General features: G+C 40.6%; 1 protein-coding gene across 2 annotated transcripts in view; it reads right to left on the reverse strand.

Moving 5' to 3' along the window:
- Positions 1–26362, reverse strand: part of PANK1 (pantothenate kinase 1) — a 101235-nt gene that overhangs the window by 62407 nt on the left and 12466 nt on the right. The gene's annotated exons all lie outside the window — the stretch shown is intronic.

Consider the following 26362-nt stretch of genomic DNA (forward strand, 5'->3'; position numbering starts at 1 on the left):
GTTAATTTGCATTTTTATGTAATTATTTTTGAAACCACTTTATTGAGGTATGATTGACATATAAAAAAGCTACACATATTTAATGTCTACGTCTTGATGAGTTTGGACATAAGTGTAGACCCATGAAACCATTACTACAATCTATGCTATAAACTTATCCATCACCTGCAAAAGCTTCCTTCTGCCCTCTTTATTATTATGATGATGATTATTATCATTTATCATGTGGTAAGAACACTTAACATAAGAACCACCTTCTTGGCAAATTTATAAGTATGGATACGGTATTTATGCTGCACCATCTATGCCATACATCTCTAAGACTTATCTTGCTTAACTGTAACTTCGTACCCTTTGACTAACACTTTCCTATTTCCCTCACCTCCTGGCCCTGGCAATTGCCATTCTATTCTCTGTTTATGTGAGCTTCAATTTTAGATTCCTCACAGAAGTGGCATCATGTAGTATTTGTCCTGTGTCTGGTTTCTTTCACTTCGCATAATGTCTTCTAGGTTCATTTGCTGTTGCAAATGGCAGGGTTTCCTCTTATATAAAGCTGAATAATATCCCATTGTATCTGTGTGCAACATTTTTTAATCCATTTGTCTGTTGATGGACATTTAGTTTGTTTCAATGTCTTGGCAGCTGTGAAGAGCACTGTGGTGAACACAGGGGTGCAGAGAGCTCTTTAAGATCCTGATTTTGATTCCTCTGGATACGTACCCAGAAGTGGGATTGCTGGATTATATGGTAGTTCTGTTTTTAATTTTTTGAAGAACTTCCACATTGTTTTCCATAGTAGTTATACTACATTAGTTGAAATAGCAACATGTGGTTACTGGCTACGGTATTGGACAGCACTGTATATAATGTATACAATGGAGATAATAGACGTGCCTACCTTTATTTATTCAACAAATACCTACTGAGTATCTTCTGTGTACATCTGCAGGTATTGTGCTAGGGAAAATGTCATGAAGCTCACAGCCCAGTGATGCAGTTCAGACTCTTAACAAATGGACAAATAAAATAACCACAGTTTCTGGTTGGTAGTGTAAAGGAAGTAAACAGGATAGAGTTCCTCAGAATAATAGGGGGGTATATTCTTTAGATAGGGCACCAGGGGAAGCCTCTTGGAAGAGATGATGAATGACTCAAACTTTGTCTGCCATCATCATCAAGCTCAGGGTGGCCATGTGACATAACTCTGGCCACTGAGACAGACGTGGAAACTGGCCAAATGATGTTTCAAGAAAGCTTTAGTTTTTCTCATAGAAAAGGAAATGGTGAACCAATGTAAGGACACTCCCAAAGGTCAGAGATGGGACCATTTGAGCATCAATATGGAGAATTGCAATGTATGTCAAAATATGTCAAATATGTTTAAATCTATAAGTTCATAAAGACAACTTTTTTATTTTTTATTTTATTTTTTTGAGAGACTCCCTAAAAAGTTTTTTTAAATGTTTATTTATTTTTGAGATATATGTAGAGAGAGAGCAAGCAGGGGAGGGGCAGGGAGAGAGGGAGATACCGAATCTGAAGCAGGCTCCAGGCTCTGAGCTGTCAGCACAGAGCCTGATGTGGGGCTGGAACCCATGAACCACGAGATCATGGCTTGAACCAAAGTCAGACACTCAACTGACTGAGCCACCCAAGCGCCTCCATAAAGACAATTTTTTAAAAAAGGATCCCTGAGTGGTCATCATTGGAGGGTGCTAGTGAGTCAACTCATTATTTTGAAAACTAGCAAACTAAAGAAAAGAATCAAGTATTTTACCTTTCCTTTATTGTCTGATTCCATTGGGTAACCTAATAATAGGGGGAGCAAGTTTCTCTTTATAAAAGTATTCCAACTAATAAATGAAGAAAGAATGATTGAATTAATGTACCAACATTTTATAACCTAATGAATTCATGGATCTAGACATTAATCATCAAAACCTGCTAATATTACAAAAAGAGAGACAATCAGATATTAGGTGACTCCAGACAGCAGAACACATCACCTCCTACAAAGCAGTCTTGCCAAACAAACAAGCAAGCAAACACACAAACAAATGAACGAAAGCTACAGTAACAAAAAACCAAGCCTGAGTCTAATGAAACCTGTAGATCCAACTGTGAGTTTATAAGACACAGAAGACAGAGGATACCATCAGGATGAAATCAGGAAAATCTAGATTGTGGGAGACTCTGGGGACAAATGACTTGATTTCTCAAAAATAAATTGAGAGGAAAAAAAAAGATAAAAGGGGATCCTATAGATTAAAAGACATCAAGAACACATCATGGCAAGTATTGGTCTTATTTGGATACTTTTAACTATAAAAAATACGACTCTTCTGGGACAATTGGAAATTTGAAATCCAGATATTTGATGACATCCAGGAATTGTTCATTTTTTGTGTGGTAATGGTATCGTGGTTATATTTAAAAAAGGAAGAGCTTTGTCTTTTAGAGATATATAGCGAAACATTTTGGGAAAAAACAATACAACGTCTGCGACTTGCTTCAAAATAGTAAGTGGAAAGGGAGAAGTGTGTGGGGAGGTGAAACAAGATTGGCTACGAGTTCATAATTATTGTGGCTGCATGATGGATCCATGAGGGGGCTGTTATATTATTCTATTTTTTATGTTTGAAATTCTGTGTAATGAAAAGTTAGAGAAGAAGTAGGCTTTGCCCCCTAGCTCCCCTTCTTCTGCCTGGGATATGGAGTGAAGGCCTTAAAGTGTAGGAGCCATCTTCTGACCATGAGGCAGCAAGGATGAGGCCAGACACGGGAGGTCAGCATATGAAGGATGGTAGAGATGAAATCTAGGGAGAGGCCAAGTTCCTCTGATCTCATGGAGCTGCTGTGCCAGCCCTAGAATACTGACTTCTGGAAATTTTGTTATAAAAGAAAAACTTCCATGTGTATTAGCCTTTCTTAGATGAGGTTCTTTTTATTTGCTGGCAAGAAAGACCATTCATAACCGATAAAGATCCAAAATATGAGAAGGTGCGATCTAGGTGACGAGTAAGACAGAGGGCACCACAGTCAAAAGGCCATGGGATAGGAATGTTTGGAACTTCCAGAAGGCCAGTGTGGCTGGAGCATCACAAGGGAGAAGAGTGGGTTCAGATGAGGTTGAAGGTGTAGGCAGGGTTTGGGGGCCAGAGGCCTGGCAGTCCATAGCCAACAGTCTGGATTGTTCTAAGCATAATGGGAAACTACTGACAGTTTTGAAGTGGACAAGTGACAATAACTGATTTATTTATGCTGAGAAAGAGAACTCTGGATGTTACGTAGGGAATGGGGAGGAGCAGGGGCAAGAGGAAAAGCAGGGAGAGATCCAACAGGAGGGAGCTGTTCAGATGAGAGTGATGAGAGTATGGCTTCAGAGATGGACAGAAGGGGACAGTTCTGAGACCTATTTTGGAAGTAGAATTAACAGAAATTATTAGACTAATGTAGGGAGTTAGGAAAAGGAACAGGTCTAGGATACTTCTGGTTTCTTGATTTAAGCAAGAGAGTGGAATTGGAAGAGGTAAGCTTCAAAGTAGTTACATGAACTAGGCAGGCAGATACGTGAGTCTGGAGGTGGATGAGAGAGGCCTGAACTATAGATACACATTTGAAAGCATCAGCATAATATTGTATTTCAAGTTCATGGTGGATGAGGTCATCTAGGGAAACATGTAGGAATAGAAGAAAAGAGGAGCCAGGATCAAATCTTGAGAAGTATCAACATTGATACATGGTGTTTAGAAAGGAAAGAAGACCGAGGATGGAGACCCCCACAAAAGAAGGGGAAAGCCAGGAGATCATGGTTTCACTGGAAGTAGGAGAGGAGAATATTTCAGAAAGTCCAAGCTAGCCTGATGCTGCTGAGAAGTGGAAAGGAGAACAATGAAGTAGACATTGCTGTTGACAATAAAAAACCATTGGCGACCCTGACAAAAACAATCTCAGAGGAGTGGTGAAGCTGGAATCCAAATCCGAGTGAGCTAGTGAGTGCAGAGGTGATGGAGTAGAGATGGGGTCTGTAGAAACTTCGAGAGTCTGCCAGAAAGGGAGCAGAGAAACAGGGCAGTGCCTGGAGGGAGTGCAGGGCTCAAAGGAAGGTTTCCAAAGATGGGAGATAGTGGAGCCTATTTGAGTGCTGACAGAATGATCAGTGGAGAGGGGAACGATGAAGGGATCTAGAACACAAATGGATGGACAGGCCTGCAATGGGAGGAGGGGCCCTTCCTCCACTGTTGAAAGAGGAAAGGAGAAGTAAATGCAGATGCAGGGAGCGGTTTAGGTTTGATGACCGAAAGAGGAGGTAGCTTCCTTCTCTTTAATCCGTGAAACCTGCGGTGAGGTCATCAGCATAGAGTGATGAGAAGAAGGGTCTGAGGGAAGCTTGAGAGAGGAAGGATGTGAATGTAAAATAGTGCAGCATCCAATTTACATCTGAAATTGCCAGGCAGTATTTCTGAAACTGCCAGGCAGTGTTGAGCAACCACCTGAGGATGGTGATAAGGAATTTGAAGTCATTTTTGATGCTCAGTAAACAGTAGCTGTCATTATTATGGAATGCCAGGGAGGTAAGGCTCATTTGACCCTGAAAGCACACTTACTAAGTTAGGTGTTACGGTCCTCATTTCAAAGAGGAGAAAATCCAGGGCCTCCGCATTCATTAAGCTGCTCAGAATTATACGACCAGAATTATATCACCAGTTTAGGTGATGGAGCTGGGGTTTGACCCCAGGTTGGGTTACGGTGAAAGCCAGAGTTTTCCCTCCTCTATCAGGCGGAGGTAGCCCTGTAGCATAGGCAGCCGAGTGGCTGGAGCACCCTCCAGCAGTGCGAGGAGCGCCAGCTTTCACGGATCACCCCTGGTCCTCTGGGGGTAAAGCAGAGGAAGGAAACTGCCAGGATAAGCCTTCAGCAGCCACTGCGGCTGCTGCTCTGAGAGGTCACACGTGTGACTCTGGATCAAATCCTTGCCAATGGTGAGCAGCTGCTTTTACATGGAGCCAAGTCAGCGGCTAGGTAGAGGAGGAAGAGCACTGATTTTCAGCCAGCGTTTCTCATTCAAATGATCTTTTTCAAATTTCCGGGTGGATAAAAAAAAAAAGGTTTTGTTTGTTTAGCAGCAGTAAACAGCATGTGTTATGCTCTTAATTTTGTGGATCTGGAGTTTGGACAGCACTCAGGGGAAACAGCTCGTCTATTCATGATGATGCCTAAGTGGCTGGGATGGCTCAAATGACCATAGATGGCCGGGCTGGTTTCACTGCAGCCATACATCTGAGGCCTGACTTCGGGTTACAGTTTGTTTCTTCCGTTATTCCTCCACACATGTCTCCTGGAGCTAAAATGTCCAAGGTAGCTCCTTCATTTCCATGTCTGGCACCTAGGTTGGGACGGCTGGAGCAGCTTGGGCTGATCGTCACTCTCCACAGGATACCTCTTCTGGGCTAGCTTGGGCTTCCTCACAAGAGTCACAGAGCAGTCAGACTTACATGGTGGCTGGCTTCAAAAATGTATATTCGTAGGCTCAGTGTTAACCTACTTCATGGCATAAAGGAGTGTCACTGAGAGGACTGGTGCTGTAATTTGGCCACTAAGTCATTAATACTTGGACATTTTGAGAAGCAACATCGAAGTGTTTTCCGTTCTTTCATCCTAAAATTAGATCAAGGGCTATATCGTGAAGTTAGGCCAGCTGCCAGCCGAGGCAGATTCATACCAGTTTGCCCCTTCTTGCACTTCTCCTGCAGCCATCTTCAGCCTTCAGAGTACTTGACCCCATCTGCCTGATCCTGTATCAGCTGGGATGGCCCGAGGCCTTGACACTTCCGCGTCTTCAGCACAAGCGATGTCATGGTAAGTAAAGCTGCTATTGGACATAGGAAGATCCAAAAAACGTCATCTTGTAATGTATCTTTAAATTCTACTCATAGGGATTTATCTTAAGCCAAATTCAAAATAAGGAAAATAAGCTATACATACAATTGTGTATTACAGTGCCATCTATATCAGAGAGAGTGATGGAGAGAGGGAGGGAAGGATAGACAGATTACAAGTAACCTATGCATATGGCAATAAAGAATGGCTTATTTCTTCAAGAGGTAGTTCAGTGTAGTGATCAGGAACATGGAATCACACTGCCTAAGTTCAAATCTTGACCCTGTCGCTTACTAGCTTTGTAATGATTTGGGGCAACTTATTTAACTTCTTCAGTCTTCTCATCTTTAAAATGGTAATAATAATAATAATACCCACCTTGTAAGGTTGTTTAGAGGATTAAATAGATAATATGTGGAAAGTGATTTGAATAGTGCCTGGAAATAGTGAATTAGCACAGTAGGTATAATTTTTATTGTTTATTTTTATTATTTTTGTAACGTTTATGTATTTTTGAGACAGAGAGAGAGAGAGAGAGAGAGAGAGAAAGAGAGAGAGAAGGAGCAGGGGAGGGGCAGAGAGAGAAGAAAGGGAGACACAGAATCCAAAGCAGGCTCCAGGCTCCCAGCTGTCAGCACACAGCCCGACACGGGGCTCGAACTCACAAACCGGGAGATCATGACCTGAGCCGAAGTCAGATGCTTAACCGACTGAGCCACCCAGGCGCCCCAGTAGTTATAAATCTTAAATTGCTGAAATGACATTTCCTGGGACGTACTATGTGCCAGATGCTGAAGTGCTGGAAGCTGAAGACAGCATAATTCCTACTCTGGGGAGAGAGGTAGGCATAGAGCATGCATGGGAAGTACAATACAAAATGGAGATATGTACGAAGGTATCTAGGAGTATGGAGGTGGGAGTACCTCCCTCCTGGGGAGGATAGGAGATGCTCCTCCATGGAGGCAATGTTTATGCCAAACCTTAGAGGAGAAGTAGGAGTTTGCCGAGTGGACAGGAGGGGGCAGTGTGGGTGAGTTATTCTGGGCAGAGTTAACCCCACACGCTATGCTGTGTGCATTTCAGTGAACACAGGGGATATGGAGTGGGGTAGGGGACAGGGGGGTAATGAGGCTGAAAATGCAGGCAAGAGCCCAGCCTGAAGCGGTCTGTGAGCCATTGGAGTGGTTTGGCCTCTCATGCATAGTTGGTTGGGAATCACTGAAGACACCAGTTTCAGGCCTGTCTGCTGTGTGGAGGATGGATTGCTAGACCACAAAAAGCAAGGGCACCAGTTAGAAAACATTTGCAGTAATTTAGGCAAGAGAGTACATTGTTCTGAACTAGGGTAGTGACAAGAGCAACATAGGTATAGCTCAGCTTTCTGGCGTGGGTGTCTGAGTGGATGGAGGAATGTGGTCGGTTAGGTGGAATGTCATGTATTTCTCAAAATGATCACAGTGAAAACTGTGTAGCAATATGGAAAAATGTTAACTGATGAAAGCAACCTACTAATCGAGTCTGTACCGTTTATGACTGTAAATCAAGCAAACATACTCAAAGATGAGGTGAAGAAGGGATATGAAATAATCAAATAGTTTGCTTTCTTAGGCTATTAGGATTGTGGATGCGATCTTCCTTTGTTATTAATTTATAGAAATGCTCTTGTAACTTTGAAGAAAAAATAGTATACAAAAACTATAATGAAATATTGTGCTTGGAATTTTGCCTTTGTTTTAGATTTCCTTTAATTCCTGAATTAGTTTTTTGGTAAGAGCTTAGTGGAGACATAATTCATATACCATACAATATATCCATTCGAAGGGTACAATTCAATGGTTTTTTAGTATATTCACAGAATTGTGCAGTCATCACCAAAGTCAATTTTAGAACATTTTTACCACCCCAAAAGGAAACCTCATACCTATTTGCTGTCACTCCCCATTTCCCCTTAACCCCCAGCCCTAGAGAAACACTGACCTACTTTCCAGCTCTATAGATTTGCCTATGCTGGACATTTCATATAAATGAAATCATATAATATGTGGTCTTTTGTGACTGGTTTCTTTTCGTCCATACGTTTCTTTTCATGGCTGAATAATATTCCACTGCAAGGATATACCATATTTTACTTACCCATTTGATAGTTGATAGACATTTGGGTTGTTTCCACTTTGGGGCTATTATGAATAATGCTACTATGAATATTTATGTACAAGTTTTTGTGTGGATGTATGTTTTCATTTCTCTTGAGTATGTACTGACTCAAAACATTAAAATGTAAATGGGCACCAGGGATAATTTGGGGGTCAATGGATATATTCTGTATCATGATTGTGGCAGTGGTTACATATCTATATATATTGGCCAAAACTCATTGAATTGTACACTTACTTACCTTAATGAAATTAATTGTATTTAATTTATATCTCAGTAAAGCTGACCCGCAAAATAAAGGATAGAATGGTGGGAAGATAGATTTGGAGCATATTAATATGTATAATGTTTTACATTATATGATGCTTTTCTGTATACCAGTATTTCACATTGTCTCATTAAAACCAATCAACCAACCAAACAAAAACGATGATCATTCCAATAGGCCAATGAGATAAGGAAGAAGGTATGTGTCCATCTGAGAGACCAGAAAAATAGAACCGCAGAAGTCAGTTAAGTGGTTTGCCCAATATCACAGAGCTGCAAATTAGCAGTGGCAGACTGTGTTCCACCTTTCATTTCTGCAGTTTTCAAACACTTAATCAAATTTGCTTACAAAAATTGAAGGAGAAGGAAGCTACATCTGAACAGATTTCATATTTGGACATAAGAATAAAGTTCCCCCACATGCTGGCTCTTCCATGACCTAGAATAAAAATAAAAAAGTGGTGACTTTAATCACAACAAGTAGAACAGCATCTCTGAGAAGCAAGAACATTTAAAAATGTCCCACCTTTGACTGCAATGCTCTTTTAAGTTGCTCTAACCCTTGAGCTTTGATTTTACTGAGAATAGAGTGTTCTACATCTCTTCCTTAAGAGTTTCTGCATGTCCTACACTTTCATGTGCTCAGATCCTTTGCCTGTGGCCTGCCTACCCGGCTCAGTAAGGCAGGTGGACTGGCTCCTGTAAGGCTGTCTTTCTCAGGCCCCTGAGTCACTCGGATTCCAGCTGGCATTAGCCATTGGGCGGCACTAGTGACAGAATGGTAGAATCTTACTCTCCTTCCCTTGGGTGGCATCTCCAAAACTGCTGCCCTTCTTCCAAAGTCTCCACCTTTGGGGGATGTGCTCGCCTTGACAGCCTCTTCTGCTGGGTGATCATAACTCCTGGGCTCCAATTAAACCACCTTTTCCCTGTTTTTCAGTCTAAGGGTGGTGGTGGCTTTGTGCTGTTGCCAATGTCTGTGTTGCTTCACTGTCCTCAGATTAGCTTCTCTGCCTCTTCCTCCTTCTCTCACCGTAGAGTCTCTCTTCTAAACACCCATGGTGGTTTCTCTTTGCTTGGTTCAACCTTGGATGAGAGACTGTCTCTGATCTTGACTCAGGATTGGACCTAGGCTTTACCCACTTTAAGGCTTTACCTACTTCATTTGGTATCCTTTTCTAGCCCACCCCTTGGGCACATTCAGTTATGACATCCATTATTCCATTATGGGCAGGTATATTTGTATTCTGAAGGCAACCTTTAGAAAATTAAAATTTATTTACCAAACTGGCTGGTCAGAAATCATCCAACGGAAATAATGTATTTAATGGATCTTGCATCTCTGAATAAACATTTAGCTGCCCATTGTTGTGTAACATTTAGCATGTTAAATTAGTACGGTGGAGATTTTCTTAGTCAGCATAATTAACACTAGTTTCTGTGTAATAAATAATTCCAAATCTCAGTGGCCTAATACAATAAATATTTATTCGTTGTTCACAAAGAGTTCAATGTGGTCAGCTGGGGGTTTCTGCTCTGTGCAGTCTTTCAGAACCTAGTATTGCCCTAGATGTTGACATCAGTCTCACTGAGGGGAGACAAAAGAGAGCACAGAGGATTGTGGGCTATGGACTAGGCTTAGGAGTATCAGATAGCCTTTTCCCCAACTCATTGGTCAGAACTCAAGCCAAGTGGCCCCCCTCTAATGGCAGGAGAAGCTGAGAAATGTAATTTAACTTAGTACCTAGGAGGAAAAAAAAATGAGCTTGGAAAACACATGGTCAGTCTGCTACAATTCGCTCTCTGGCCAATGAATTTCCCTTTTACTCTTCCTCCCATATATAGAGTAGATCCCTCTCCACCCTACCCCTGAGAATGTTATCCAAAGTCACTGAATCCAGCTAAAAGCCCTGGGAGATGCTCAGGCATCTCCATCTGGTACACATGTGGTTCTTTTTGGTTGTGTAAAAGCTAAAAAAAAAAAAAAAAAAAAAAAAAGAGAGAGCTATCTGTCCTCTCTCTTTTCTCATTCCCAAATATACAGTAGCAAGCAGAGACAAATAACCTCAGTGTCCTATTTGGAAAGGGAAGAAATGAAAGACATAAAGTCAACACTGGTCCAAAGCTATAGAGCAGGCATTCCTTTCTCTGACCAGGAACTGTTCTGAAATGTCTTTGATTGTACTCTGTTTCTATGATAGGAATTATTTCATCCATACTAGATGTTTGCCCTGCCATACAGATGGGGCCTTCAAATAAAATTTGTCTCTGCCAATATTTTTATTTTGGGAAAGATCACTTTTTTTAAAACATTTTTTTGAAATGCTTGTTTATTTTTGAGAGAGACAGAGCATGAACAGGGTGGGGCAGAGAGAGAGGGAGACACAAAATCTGAAGCAGGCTCCAGGCTCTGAGCTGTCAGCATGGAGCCCGACCTGGGGCGTGAACTCACGAACCAGGAGATCATGACCAGAGCTAAAGTCAAATGCTTAACCAACTGAGCCACCCAGGCGCCCTCCCCCCTTTTATAAGGTTACCATTTGAGCCATTTTATTTTAAATTGTTTTTTTTAACGTCTATTCATTTTTGAGAGGGAGAGAGAGACATGGCGAAGGAGGGGAAGAGAGAGAGACACACACAGAATCTGAAGCAGGCTCCAGGCTCTGAGCTGTCAGCATACAGCCCAATGCAGGACTCTAACCCACGAACCCACGAACCCACGATCTGAGCCGAAGTCGGATGCTTAACCAACTGGGCCACCCAGGCGCCCAGGGAAGATTTTTCTACATAGTTAAAAGAGGGGCAAAAGTTTCTCTTGAATGGTGCCTGCGTGGCTCAGTCAGTTAAGCATCTGTTGATTTTGGCTCAGGTCATGATCTCATGGTTAGTGAGTTTGGGCCCTGTGTCAGGGTCTGTGCTGACAGTATGGAGCCTGCTTGGAATTCTCTCTCTCTCCCTCTCTCTCTGCCCCTCGCCTGCTTGTGCACCTGTGCCCATGCACGCGTGCTCTCCCTCTCTCTCTCTCAAAATAAATTAATTAATTTAAAAAAAAGTTTCTCTTGAGCCCACAAGGTCTTAATTACCTTCAGCTCAAAACAGTCCACATGCTAAAGTGGCACATTTTGGGGAAGACTTGTCCTGAACCGCTTCATTACAATAACAATTATAACAATAACTAAAATTCACTGAGCATTTATCATGTGCCAGACACTATGCAAAATGCTTTATATTTATTATATTCATTATAAAAACTCTATATGATAGACTCCATAATTTCTACTTTACCAATAAGGGAATTAATGATCAGAGAAGTTAATTTGCTTAGAGTCACATAGCTAATACCCAGTGGAGCTAATATTTGAGTTTAGGTCTGTCTGAATGCAAAACTCCTGCTCTTGGTCAGTAGATTATACACTCAGATTGCAAGATGTTTCTCACCTACTTCTGGGGAGTCTTTCCAAATTTAATTCTAAAGCTGAAATCTTGGGGTGCCTGTGGCTCAATTGGTTAAGGGTCCAACTTCTGTTCAGGTCACGATCTCACAGTTTGAGAGCTTGAGCCCCACGTCAGGCTCTGTAATGACAGTGTGGAGCCTGCTTTGGATTCTTGGCCCCTCTCCCACCGTCAAAAATAAATAAATAAACATTAAAAAGTAAAGTTGGAATTTTGACCTCACTATTTGGCCAATACCACACTGATAATTTCTGTAGGTAAGAATCACCAATGGGTGGTAAAATTGGTGGGACAAAGTTTGATAAGAAACAGGATATAAGTATATTTTTAAAGTATCTCAACACAAGATATTTATTAATTATAAAGAGAGTAAGAGTAACTTTATAGTGGAGAAACAAGGCACAGAGCACCTAAATCGCATAATTAAAGTTAACACATTAACATCATGCGACTCCTGAAATGATGCATCGAGAAGGGCACAGCATCACTTCTGTGGTATTCTTGCCAAGAATGTACAACCTGAATTTTGAATCATTAGGAAGGACATCAGGTAAACCCAAATTGAAGCACATTCTACAAAATAACTGCCAGTACTCTCCAAAAGTGTCAATGTAATAAAAGACAAACACTGAGGAACTACCTTAGGTTGAAGGAGACTGAGAAAATATGAGAACTAAATGCAATGTGTGATTCTGGATTGGATCCAGGACCATAAAAAACCATTAGTGTGACAATTAGTAAAATCTGAATAAGCTCTGTATATTAGTGGTATGATATCAAAGTTAATTTCCTGATTTTCATAATCGTACTCTCTTTATATAAGTTGTGAAGTTGGGTGAAGGATATATGAGGACTGATTTTTATTTTTGGTGATGTGTTGTTGGTTGGGTTTGTTTTTTTGGGGGGCACCTTTTTTGTGAGTCTGAAATTATTTTAAAATACAAAGTTAAAAGAAAAGTCTTATCTCCCCAGTTTACTTGTTAAAAGTTGTTTACCTATCAAAATCATGTCTGAGCTGAAAGTGAATGGATTATTAAGTACGTCTCCACCAGCTTTCTCGTCTGTTCCGCATTCTGTGTTCTGTCTCTAATAGGCTGTCACGTTCCTTTGTCCAGATGGTGTCATGCTCAATGGTGCCAGATCTAAGAGAGAGCTATTTACACCCTAGATAGCATACATTTGTATATTCATTATGAAAATTTTCTGGCAAATGAAAGAAAAATGTTTTGTGCTAACAAAATCAATGTATTACGACAGTTTACTGTCATATGGAAGTAAAGTGTCTTGGGAAAGGCATTTTTTCCCCTAATTCACATAAAAGAACATTATAAGCCAGTGGTAGCCCTGCAGGTACTCCATTCCTTCCAAAGCTACCACCAAGGGTACAACCTCTCTTCCTCTACATTAGCTCTCATCACAGGCTATCTCTTGGCAGGAGGGATAACCCTTTTCCTCATCCAACCCTCAGCAACAGAATGGAAACCTTCGGTCAGATTTTGAAATGTCCTGAGGCATGATGTCCCCAGGTTGGCTGTGGGACCAGCCAATATGTAAAGAGGAATTGCAACAGGAGCAATTGTTAGACCTCAGAGTTGTGAGATGGATAGGTGATTCTCAAAGTTTTCCCCAAGGGTTGGTGAACAGCAGGGAGAGTTGTATCAGGTAGGATGCTATGGGCTGCCAGTTACAGAAAAATCGAGTTCAAACTAGCTTAAACAATGATGTTTATTAATAGGCAAATCCAGAGTTCAGAAGGGTTCCAGGCCCAATGCCATGAGGGCTCCATTCCATTTATTTGGTATTCTCTTGATTTAGTCTTTCTTTGTGCAACAATTTTGTCTCCAGACTAGGACTCTCATGGCTAATAAGTGACTTACAGGAAACAATGGGGACCTACATTACTTTGTTCATATTCCACAGGAGAAAAAGAAAACCTTTCACCCAGTTGTCCTACAGAAACCTTTCCCTTCAATCTGATGCAACTTAGGTCACCTGCTCACTCCTCTAGCAACAACACTCCTCAAGGGAAAACTGTACTGTGTATGACTGAAGTCTGAGTTCCTAAACTATTCAATGGCAAGGTAGTGGGATTACCAAGAGTGGTTTAGAGTGAGATACACTTCCAAAGCTGAGGATAAGGTCAAATTCTGTTGAATCTTCTGATGGAAGAGTAAATACCTGACCAAAACCAGGGCTTTGTCAGGAAAAGAAATGGTGACAATGGAAGCTGGGAAGTGAATTCCTGCCCATTGTGAATCTAGGGTGTTGGTCTAACATGACCCTCCACAAACAGGATGCTTTCTTGCCATTTCTACTTTTTTTTTTTTTAATGTTTAGATGTTTATTTATTTTTGAGAGACAGAGAAAGATAGAGCACAAGGGGGGGAGGGGCAGAGAGAGAGGGAGACACAGAATCTGAAGCAGGCTCCAGGCTCTGAGCTGTCAGCACAGGGCCCCATTCGGGGGCTTGAACCCACCAGCCGTGAGATCACGACCTGAGCCCAAGTCGGAAGCTTAGCCGACTGAGCCACCCAGGCTCCCCGCCATTTCTTCTTTTTTAAAATATGAGTTCTACCATTGTGGAAAATAGTATGGAGGTTTTTCAAAAAGTTAAAAATAGAATCATCAGATGATCCCACAATCCCACTGCTGGGTATATATCCAAAGGAACTGAAAGTAGGATCTCAAAGAGATATTGGCATACCTGTGTTCTGAGCAGCACTATTCACATTAACCAAGAGGTAGAAGTAACCCAAATGTCCACCAATAGATGAGTGAATAAAAAAAATTGTGTGTGTGTGTGTGTGTGTATAGTGTGTGTGTATATATATATGTACACATATGTATATTATATTATATACATATATATGAATATTATTCAGCTTTAAAAAGGAAGGAGAACCCATTACAAGCTATAACATGGATGGACCTTAAGAACATTATGCTAAATGAAACCGGTCACAAAAAGACAAACATCGTAGAATTCTATTTATATGAGGTATCTAAATAGTCAAATTTATAGGAAAACAAAGTAGAATGGTGGTTACCAGGGGGTGGGGCAGGGGGAAGGAAGCATTGTTCAATGGGTATAAAGTTTCAGGTTTGTAAGATAAAACTGTTCTGGAGATTTGTTTCATAACAACGTAAATATACTTACCACTACTGAACTGTACACTTAAAAAGAGTTGAGATGGCAAATTTTATGTCACGCACTTTTTCCATCACAATACAATCTTTAATTTTGGAAAAAAGCAGGTTATAGTAGCTCCTCAAAAAAATCCATTTTTAAACATAAAATATGTTTCCAATAAAGAAAGAAAAGATAAAAAAGGAATAAAACTCATTTCAAATATTGCAAAGAAAAAGAAAAAGAAGGAAAATAATGCCAACATGCTCAGTGATAAAGGACTGTTTTCTTTTTGTATTATACAAAATACAAGCACATGATACGCATACTTAAAATGGAGCGTGGAAGCAGATACATGTCCTAGAAATTCTTCGCTAAAAGCAAAGCAAGGTTTGCTTACATATTCTTATATATTCATACAGACACTGCCTTTTTTTTTTTTTTTTGAGAGAGAGCACTAGTGGGGGAGGGGCAGAGAGAGACAGGGAGGGAGAGAATCTCAAACAGACTCTATGTGCAGCTCAGAGCCAACATGGGGCTTGATCTCACAACCGTGAGATCATGAGCTGAGCCGAAATCAAGAGTCAGATGCTTAACTAACTGAGCCACCCAGGCACCCCAAGACACTGTTTTCTTATGTATACATCTGGAAGATGTAAACTTAAGTACCACAAAAGACCACCACAAGTGCTACCAATGCGGGTTGCATCTACAATTCATAAAAATGTCAATGAAATCATTTTCTCTTGAACTACATTTCATTTTTGAAATCCTTTTCCTGTTTTATCTTAAAAATTCATATGTATTTCTGGTTCTACTTCCTATGTCTGGGCTGGGTTTATTTTAGAGTGAATCTTCTCTTTCAATTTTGTGGAAAATTCCTATAAGAAGATATTTATCTTATGACATCCTCAAACCCCTGGCACTTAGCCACATATGCCACTGTTTCAGTTTGAGGCAAGATATGGAATCTAGACGAATGGATTTTCTGGAAGATAGTCTCTCTAGGGAACTAATTAAGTGACTTTTTAAAAAATTAATTAATTTTTAAAATGTTTTTATTTCTTTTTGAGAGAGCCCATGTGAGCGGGGTAGGGGCAAGGAGAAGGGGGAGGTGCACAGAATCCCAACCGGGCTTTGGGCTGATAGCAGAGAGCCTGATGAAGGGCTTGAACTCACAAACCAGGAGATCATGACCTGGGCCGAAGTTGGACACTCAACCGATTGAGCCACACAGGTACCTCTGAATTTCTACTTTTTTTTAAATAGGGGAAATGCTTATTTTATAACAATAAGCAAAAAAGAAAAAAGAGAATTCAATAGTTGACCATTACTACAAAAGAAATGGGCAACGGTAATGATGGTGGAAATGTGAAACACATGTATACAATATCCCAAAAGAAAGAGATGAAAATATGAACAGTGGTATTCTTTGGGTGGTATATCTGCAGGAGAGTTTTTCTTTGTACTTTCAATTTTCTTGATTTTTTTTCCCACCATTTATGTGATATGTTTAAAATGTTTCATAAGGGAAAGTGAACTGGGGTAAACACAAAGATTGTGGGTCCCAGGGTCTCCCTTAATGTAAACCTGAACATTACAACCCCTATTTTGGCTGTTCAGAGGACTCACTCCACCTCCCCCGTTCCTGCTTTTTTATTTTGAGTGTGTTTTTGACAGTCGAGGTCAGTATAAAAATACTACTGCACACAGAAAAATAAAGACCCAAAATTAAGTGGCTGTGTTCTCAGTGACTTAACTCCTTAGCCTTTAGAAAACTGATTTGAGTAATAACAAAAGTTGCAAGTAAATTAATTAATTTATTAGTATTACTTTTAAAAATTTTTAATGTTTATTATTAAGAGAGAGAGTACAAGCAGGGGAGAGGTAGAGAGGGAGGGAGACAGAGAATCCGCACGGTCGGCACAAAGCCTGACATGGGGCTCGAACCCACAAGTGGTGAGATCACGACCTGAGCCGAAGTCAGATGCTCAACTGACTGTGCCAACCGGGCGCCCCGCAAGTAAATTAATTTAGAACAAAATAAAATTCTTGGTTGGAACAGGATTAAAACAAGTGTTGCATCTAGAAATATGAAATTATTGTTCAAAGGAATATAATTCAAAAATCCCCTGAAAGCACATCCATGTGTAAAAAGTCATTTTGTTTTACTTCTCTCTTACATAATGTATGTATTACAAATTCGAGAAGGTGCTTGGGTTTGTTCCATTTAAATGCTCTTTGACAGTGTTGTCACTGTGTTTCTGGCAAGCACCGCTTTACATAAGCATAAACCATATGGAAATGCCGAGATTAGAATAACTTGGATTCTATCCTTGGGACACGCTGTGTTTATCAGTATAACATGACGGATCGTCCCTCTGTGGGGGAGAGAGGTCCGGGTTTGGACTGCAAGCTCATCTCTGTGAAGACTCAAGTCCCAGGATCTCATCCACTGGTGATCTCCATCAGAGAAGCCAGGGGGCCACTCTCATTTGGGATCTGCAGCTGCTGCTCTCCCCTGCCCAGGGGCACCTGCCCCGCAGCAACTGGGGCGCCCAGGGGTTCTCTTCAGGTGGTCTGCATAACTGCAAGAATGCTGTGGATCCTAGCGCTGCCTCTTACTACTGTGGGCTTTGGATCATTCAGTGACCTCGTTTTTGTGGCAGGAAAATTTACTGAGAATCAATTTCTCATATTCTCCATATCCTCACCACTCCCTTGCCAAGAAGGGTCTTGGTATTTTCTTGCCTCAGAGTTTTTTTGCACAAGGAAAGCATCCATTTCCAGGGAGCAGCTTTTATTTTAGAAAAGTTTAAACTCTGCTAGATTCTGCTAGGTGTCCCTAGGAGGAGAGGAGAAAGGGGGACTCTTTGAGGGTAACAGGAAGGAAGAGACAAACACCTCCCTGTCACTAAAAAAAAGGGATGCTCAGGGAGGCAGCCAGTGCTCAGAGAGGATGGCTGTGCGGCTGGAGATTCTGAACCCTAGGGACTGGGACTCCAACCTCTCAAAGATCTTTGACATCCTACATCGCACAGAGCTGCGGTATGTCCCAATCCAGCGGAAATTTTTCTGGTACAGAAAGTGGGCATCTAGCAGATAGATTCTTGTGCAAATTGCAGAGGGATGACAGGACAGGCCTTCTCCATGCTTCAGCACGCTGGGCAAGATCCAGAATCTTGCGAGGAAAGCCCCCTGAATGGTTTGGATGTCATTTCCTACCATTGTAGTGGAATCATGCTAGTTTTAATTAAATTAAAAAAATAAAATAAATGGGTATTTCTTACACATTTGGTATTGTGCATATTCCTGTTATATGTGTCTGAGCCTCTATTTCTTCATCATGTCCTGGAGATCAAAACACTTGTCTCACAGGTTGAGGGGATTAAGCGAGGTTAACAGGTGAGGCCCAGAGAATGCATAAGTGTATTTATTAGGTCCTCAGTTGCCGCTGATTCTCTGAAATATATCTACATATTTTTACTTGTTTCCAAGATGAGATTGCTTGTACAAATGGCAGAAGTTGGTACCAGAACTTATGGAAGGCCTTGGGCTAGGGAAGGTCAAGAGGCAATGTTTTTAATAGTTACGATAGCTACCATTTACTAAGAACCTATTATGGGTCAGACACTCCTGGACTATAAATCATGTCAGTGGTTTTTAAACTGTTCTGCGGAGTTGTGAGATTCGGTGGAGGGGGTCAGGAGCTGCAGTGGAGAGCAAAAGGGAGACCAATAAGTTCATATTCAGGGTCACCTTCTCTTCTTCAACTACATCAGTTTTGCTTTTACCTGTTTAATATATTGATCCTCTAGATATGATTTTGTTTGAAATGTAGTATGTCTGTTAAACACATTTGAAAACTACAGTGGGGTTGGATCCAGATGGCGGTAAAAACAAACACATGTTCATCTAGACTTCCTCTCCGGGCTAACCCTAAAACGAGTCTAAAGTGCATATATAAATATATATACAGATATTTGAAGATCATGCTGACTTACAAGATGACTTAATTACTCTCAATGGACCAAAAATTCTGCAGGAACTGGTGAAAGACAGAAAGTAGAACTGGGAGATGACACGGAGGGAGGGAACCACTGTCCAGTATTAGTGAAGACGGCACCTGTAAACTGTGAGAGAGGCTTCAGCTTGGGGAAAGTGGATATGGGGAACAGGAGGCAGTCCCAATCTAACATTTAGTACGATTTGGGTTAACATTATGGCAGTAGGTACAGTCAGGTTCCTTCTTCCAGCTGTGCTATGCAGCAAATAGCAAAGACAATTCCAATGAAAAGGACTACTTGGGCCTTACCAGCAGGGGAGTACCCAAGGGGCATTGTACCCCCAAAAGAAAATGGGAGTTCCAATGCCTACAGAAGTTGCTAATGATCTACTCAGTCAGGTAGTATGTCCTACCTCTCCCCTAGAACCATAAGAAGCAAAAAAAGGCGCTCAGACATATGGGCAGGCGAATAGGTCATTGAAAATGCAAACATGACACAAAAAAGAATCATCAAACATTTGAAGAAAATCAAAGAGGAGTTCCAGAAGGACAGACTAAAGGGAATGGAGGAGAGAAAATAGTAAAGAAAAAAAAAAAAAGAATAAAATATCTCATTGTCAATGAAAGACAGGAAACTCCCAATGAAAGGGTCCATGAATGCCACTTAGAATGAACAGAAAAACAAAAAATCCTCAGATCACACCTAGACATTTGATGGTAACATTTTAGAAAACTAAGGATAGATGATATTTTAAAAAATTATCCTTATATAGGGGTGCCGGGGTGGCTCAGTTGGTTAAGCATCTGATTTCGGCTTAGGTCATGATCTCAGGGCTCGTGGGTTCGAGCCCCGTGTCAGGCTCTGTGCTGACAGCTCAGAGCCTGGAGCCTGCTTTGGATTCTGTATCTCTCTCTCTCTCTGGCCCTCCCACATTCATGCTCTGTCTCTCTCTCAAAAATAAATAAACGTTTAAAAAAATTATCTCTAGATAAGGAAATTAACAGTCAATGTAAGGCGTATTATTTGGGAGAAGAAGAAGAATATTATCTTTCATTAGAATTTTGTAAAAGTTACAGAAAAATCCTGAAATAACATAGGAATAGGGTCCATAAATTCAATTACATGCATCTAGTTCCTAGGGTCTGGTTCCCAGTACAAAGTAAGGTGTCTTCTGGTGACATATATCACTGGGACAGACCTTTAATCATGTGCCTGGCTGAGATTTCCAAAGCAGAACAGTGACTCCAGGCATTTCTCAGTTCACACCTGTTTCAGGGACTGATCACAGGAGAGTGGATAATACGGACAACAGAGAGCCCACCGTTCCCATCCCTACAAGATGGAGCTGCTACTGTTTGCCTCCTCACTGAGACTCTCTGTCCCTTGCATTGCATGCCTTTCCCGATTTCGCTCACCCCAATCCCAAAGCAGCGCTCCGTGGAGAATGGGAACCAATGGTCAGTCAGGGTATATATGGGTTCACACGATGGTGAGGATCAACTATTCCTTATAAGAGCAGCCAGTAGAGAGTTGGGTCATGAGCCAATGGGAAAAGAGGGGCAGTTCTGATGGGGAAGCAGTGAAGACAACAGGGAAAGGAAGGCTGGTGTGGCAGACAGGCTGCAGGATAATGTTACCCAGGGCCTGGAAGTAGCAAGTTCTAGATATAAAGAGGATAAGCTGAGTGCAATATAGGAAATCAGATTTGGTTAGATCAAATAGGACAGATATGGGAAAATGCTCCCAATACAGTGTTAATTAGAAATAACACGGTCAAAAGTCCCCTGTGAATTTAGTTTGATCCTTGAGTATGTGAGTATTTTCTTTGTATCTGTTATATGCCTGCTACTGTGGGATGCTGAGCAGAGTAGAGAACAGGAATGAATGCACATGGTTTCCACCCTCATAGGGTTTACAGTTTAGGACAATAGATAGCAGAGAGTAAACAAATGTTAAGAGTGATTATCACAGGTTGTAAGAAAGGCGAGTTTATTTTCTTCTTTATAAGTAATATTTTCCATATATCCTGCATAGTTGTCATATGCCTTTTATAATGAAAGAAAAGCAATAAATCTTATAGACACTACAAAGAAACCAAAACAAAAGGAGACCAACCTATAGGGGGTCAACTGACATTCATCAGGCTAATAATAGTTTTATTTATAAAACAAAATGCCAGTTTTATTCACTCAGCTATCTTTAAGGTTTTATGATAGCAGCTGAGGATATATATACACAGTGGATTAGGAATAAATCCTTACTCACAAGGAAGATTAAAATATCGTTTATGGGGTGCTAATGGCAGAGGGAACTGAGGAAATGGTTAGCAGACAGATAACCAATTATGTCTCTTTGTCGAATAATGTAAAGGCTAATTAGAGGTGTATGTATTTTATAAAACCAGTGTAACTTGTTGTAGCATAACATTTTCTATCCTCCAATTTGGGAATGCTTCAATCTTTTGGATGAAGATTTAAGAGATACTCTAGTACCTATCAGCAGCATATTGCCAAAGGATCTCTTAAGCTGATAAAATCTGCAGAATGCTTATTATTACTGTGCAAGGTCAATTTATTAACTTCAAAAAGACCTTGTCCTACATTTTCCTTTTAAGAGTAGGGGAATGGAATAGTAATGATAGTAATTATATTTAATGAGCATTTATTCTGTGCCAGGCATTTTACATTAATTATCTTATTGGGTCTTCACAACAAACTTGAAGGTAAATAGTACAGGTCCACAATCTCTTATCCATAACCCTGGGGACCAGATGTATTTTGGAAATGAAACTTTTTGGAACTTATAAAGAAATTGGGAATATGGTACATATACTATGAATTTTGTCACATTCCAAATGGTTACAAAACTCATTATTCTGCAGAGAGATGTATGAAAATTCACACTAAATGGAATAAAGACCATAAATAATGTTACAATTTATTTAGATAAATAAATCCATTGGCAAATGAAATTTGTTGGTAAATAAATTTATTGGTAAATGGAATGGCGGGATAAATATAGGCCATAAGTACGTAAGCTTCTTATTTCTTTTGTTGCTTATGATAAATATTTTTTAGGGGTGCCTGGGTGGCTCAGTTGGTTAAGCGTCCAACTTCAGCTCAGGTCATGATCTCACGGTTCGTGGGTTCAAGCCCCGCATCGGGCTCCGTGCTGACAGCTCAGAACCTGGAGCCTGCTTCTTCCTCTCTCTCTGCCCCTCCCCTGCTCATTCTCTCTCTCTCTCTCTCGCTCTCTCTCTCTCAAAAGTAAATAAACACTAAAAAATTTTAAAAATATTTTTAAATAATATTTTAAATTTATATTTATGAAAACTAACCAATAACACATACAATAAATATTTATCACTTCTAGTTGTTTGAGAATCTTGGAGAAGAGGTTACACTGGTGGTATCCTTACCTATGAAACCAGGTTGGAGCTGGACATTTGATGAGGAGCCAGGAATGGGATTCTCAAGTGATGAAGAGGCATTAACCACATAGGGCCTTTCTAAAGACTTTCCCCACTCTCACTGGTCTCCTTAACATAGGTTTCCGTCTAAGCAGTTTCTCTTTAATTGAATAAACGGCCATGATCTCTTGCTCACTGATAAATGCACATTGTTCAAGGCTAGCAACTAATCGATCACACATTTTCGGCCTTTTTTCACCCACACTCACATCATCATCATTATTACTATGGTCTTCACACTGACCTGTACTTAACACCATCTCAGCAATTTCCCATCACTGAAAGAACACACAACAGATACATCATTTTCAATGTACAGCATTTCTTCCATGTCGGCTTCTTCCAACTTATTTACACTTCTGGCTGATAAACTTTTGGCATAAGTAATGAGTTTTGATAACATCTTCTCATCATAATCTCTGAATCCTTGAAAATCTTCACTGGCCAGGTCATTTTCAAACACCATTGGAGCCCAAAGCCTGTGCCAAGCATTAGTTAATGTTGACTTATCAACATCATTCCAAGCATTAGCAACGTGTCGATGGCATCTTTAAGACTAAATTTTTTTTTAAAAGTATTGAATTTTCGGGCATTTGTTAACTGAAGCAAATGTGCTGGCGAGAAAAAAAGTGATAGCTCTTCCTAGGGCATAGTGTTCCTTGGTCACAAGGCTGTATTTTGGATGTCATGTTGGGGGGGGGGGGGAGGATAGTAAATGCCAAAAACTTTACTTTTCACAAGAATTTCAGGAAGAGGAAGTGCAGAATGGTTGTCTAAGAACAATAAAATTTTGCAATTGTCTTGCAGTCCAGCTTGCTTGCTGGGAGCTTGTACTTACTGAACCAATCAGAAAAGATTTCTCTTGTCACCCATGCTTTCCTGTTTGCATAATAATGCACAGGTAGACTGCACACAGCCTGTAAACATTTTGGATACAGGCTTTTTCCAGTCCCTGCCAATTTTGTCTTGTGTGTGCCTACAGCATTAGCACACCCAACAGTCAACTCTTGCTTGGCATTTTTGAAATCTGCTGGTGCCCTTTTGTGAGCCATTGTTCAGGTTTTTCTAGAAACATAGTGCCAATACAGAGCTGTTTCATCAGCATTGTGCATTTGTTCAGGGCTAAGGTTTTCATCAGATGTCACCTTAGCAAACCCACCAATGCAATTTTCAAGGGTTTCATAATCAGTAGGAGCTTTTTCACATATTTTAGGATGCTTGATACCGCGACACTTTTTAAATTTCTGCAGCCAGCCTTCTGAATATTCATCCTCACTTTCAAGGTTTAGTTCTCCATGGCACATCCTAGCTTGTTTCACAACCAACAAGCCAGCCAGTGGCGTGGCTTTACTTCTTTGTTGTTGGATGCATTCAATCAACACACATGCAAGATCTTCATTTTTGGCCCTGGGCTGTGTGTTTCTATTTTTCACTAGTTCCTGGTGTTGGCTGTCATCACACAATTTCAACAACTCGCCTTTCTGTTTCTATAAGTCAGAGGTGGTGGTTTCCACAGCACAGTCTTCAGTAACATGTCTCACAGACACACCATCATCGATCTTCCATTTTCTGAGCTACTGATAAAGCCTGATGGCTTCCTTTTCTTCTTCTCACTGTTTACCCATATCTTTAATGCTTTGGGGAACATTCACAGTAAAATGAATCCCTAAGTCACAGAGTGTCAGCAAACAGCAGAGGGTGTGTGTGTGATAAATATGAGTGCTGAGACAACTGAGGCTTCAAGTCTGTCCATGGCCACCTCTGCTGCCAAACAGTCCCGGTGCCAAGCTGACAAAAATACTTGCGGGTTCCAGAGAGTTTTTGCCTTTTTTTTTTTTTAACCCTACTTAGGAATTGCAGAGTGCAGATTATGAACTTGTATTAAAAATATCGTTTTAATGATGAAAAGACCGAGGCTCGATTAGTAACTTGCCCAAGGCAATGCAACCACGCTTTGTCTTTTCTGCCTCTATTCAGTCTTCTAAAATCTGGTCACTTTGTTGGACAAAGGACTTTTGTTCTGGTATTATTGTCTGCCAGGATGATTTGGGTTGAAATATTTTTAGCAAAGGAACTTGATACTCTTGGCTGTTTGACTGGCACAGTCAATAACTGAGCCCCATGCTGAATAATTTGAGGATGTCTTGGCAAGAAATGGTTACAAATGCTAAATTTATAGTCATTGAATATAGATGTTTCTTTTTGTACCAAATTATCTGTTTGGTACTTATGTGCCTAGTTACTTATTGCCCCACAATGAGCAATCAGGAAAGATGAAAGAAAACCACTCATTTCCGATTACATCCCAAACACTCCCACAAATTTCCCTTAAATATCCACTCATTTGAAAGGTTTTTGGTTTGTTTTTTAACTGTTCTACAAATTATATATCCCAACTGTGACTCAGAATTATTGTTAATCAAGTTCAGAATTAAAACATATTTTAGGCACTCTACTAATATATTTCTTTCAACTCAGAATTCATGAGAATTTTGAAGGACTTCTGTGGGTTGGGCCCTATGTCACGTGTTATTTTATAAGTTCTTTTTGGATAGCCAGCTTTTCTTACTCATTCCCATCATTCCCATATTTGTTTATATCCTCATCAAACATTTAATACGAACTACATACAGGTTTCCCTGCTATCTGAAAGTAGCGTTCCTATGAAATCTTTTGAAAGCCAAATGGCATAAAGCATAGAAACAATTACCATTAATTTATATGGAAAATTTTTTGAGTGTGCCCAGACCCCAGAAATAACCTCTCTTAGGCTTTTCTGATACCTTGGTATATAGCTGTCAAATGTACAGAATAAATCCAGACGAAGCACAGATGCTCCCAAACAGTTCAAAGCTACGGCCGATGAGATGCTGAGTGTAGTTCCTGACGAAGGCGCTTGGTGGCGCCACTCTAGTTGCCGGGGCTCGTACTGCTTCTGTAAGGGCTTAACTGCGAAACAGCTGAATACTATTTTCGCTTTTTCTCATGACAGCAAAAATCCTCTTTGGATTTCTTTTCTTTTCTTTTTAAGTTTATTTATTTATTTTGAGAGAGAGTGAGAGAGAGCACGAGGACGTGGGGGAGAGGGAAGGGGCACAGAGTCAGACTGAGGGCTCGAACTCCTGAACCCCGAGATCATGACCTGAGCCAAAATCAAGGGTTGGTCACTTACCTGACTGAGCTACTCAGCCACTTCTGGATTTCTTTTGGTTAGTGAAAACAGTGCTAATATAGATCTTTTGTAAAAGTGAAGTGCAAAACATGAACTTTTGAAAAAGGGGGGGGGGGTGCCTGTATTATAGAAGGCTGAAGACTTTTGATTTGGTCCCAAGTCCTTCTCCCTTTTCCCGTTAGGTACAAGCATGGTTCTTAGGGCGGAGGGGTTTATGGAATGAGTTAAAGCACAGGTCCTGTCATCCCAGAAGAGTTTATACAACCTACTAGATAAATACGAGAGTGTATAAAATCCAATGAGGATTCTCTCCCTTAGGAGTGGAAGAGATCATATTCGTTAGGTGGGGTTACGTCACTCTCCTATTATTTTCCAACACTGGTCTCTCCTGTTAGATTGTAATAATAACTACTATTTAATGGGTGTTTTTGTCTGCCAGGCTGGCACAGAGAGAAGCTGGCATTTAAGAAGCATCAGATTCAGAAAGGTGTGTTGACCTTGCCTAATGTCACAAACTTCAAACTGACAGAGCTTGGAATCCACCCATCTATTTGACTATAAAGCCCTACCTATTTTTCTTACTTCAACATACTCTTTCCTTTTTCTTGACCAAACATTCTGCATTCTCACTTCTCCCTTCACTGTAGTTTAATCTCCTACTTTATGGTGCATTGTTCCAAGGAGTAAACATCTCCTGGTTGCCCAACAAAAGAACAATTCAAATGACTGGTTTTGGGGAAGCCTCCTTGAACAATTAATCAAAACACATAGAAACCTACCTGATGCTTGTCTTTCTTCTACGGATTTCTATTAAGAGTTAAGCGTTGCTT

Source organism: Acinonyx jubatus, chromosome D2 (genome assembly GCF_027475565.1).
Source record: "Acinonyx jubatus isolate Ajub_Pintada_27869175 chromosome D2, VMU_Ajub_asm_v1.0, whole genome shotgun sequence".
NCBI classification, from domain to species: Eukaryota; Metazoa; Chordata; class Mammalia; order Carnivora; family Felidae; genus Acinonyx; species Acinonyx jubatus.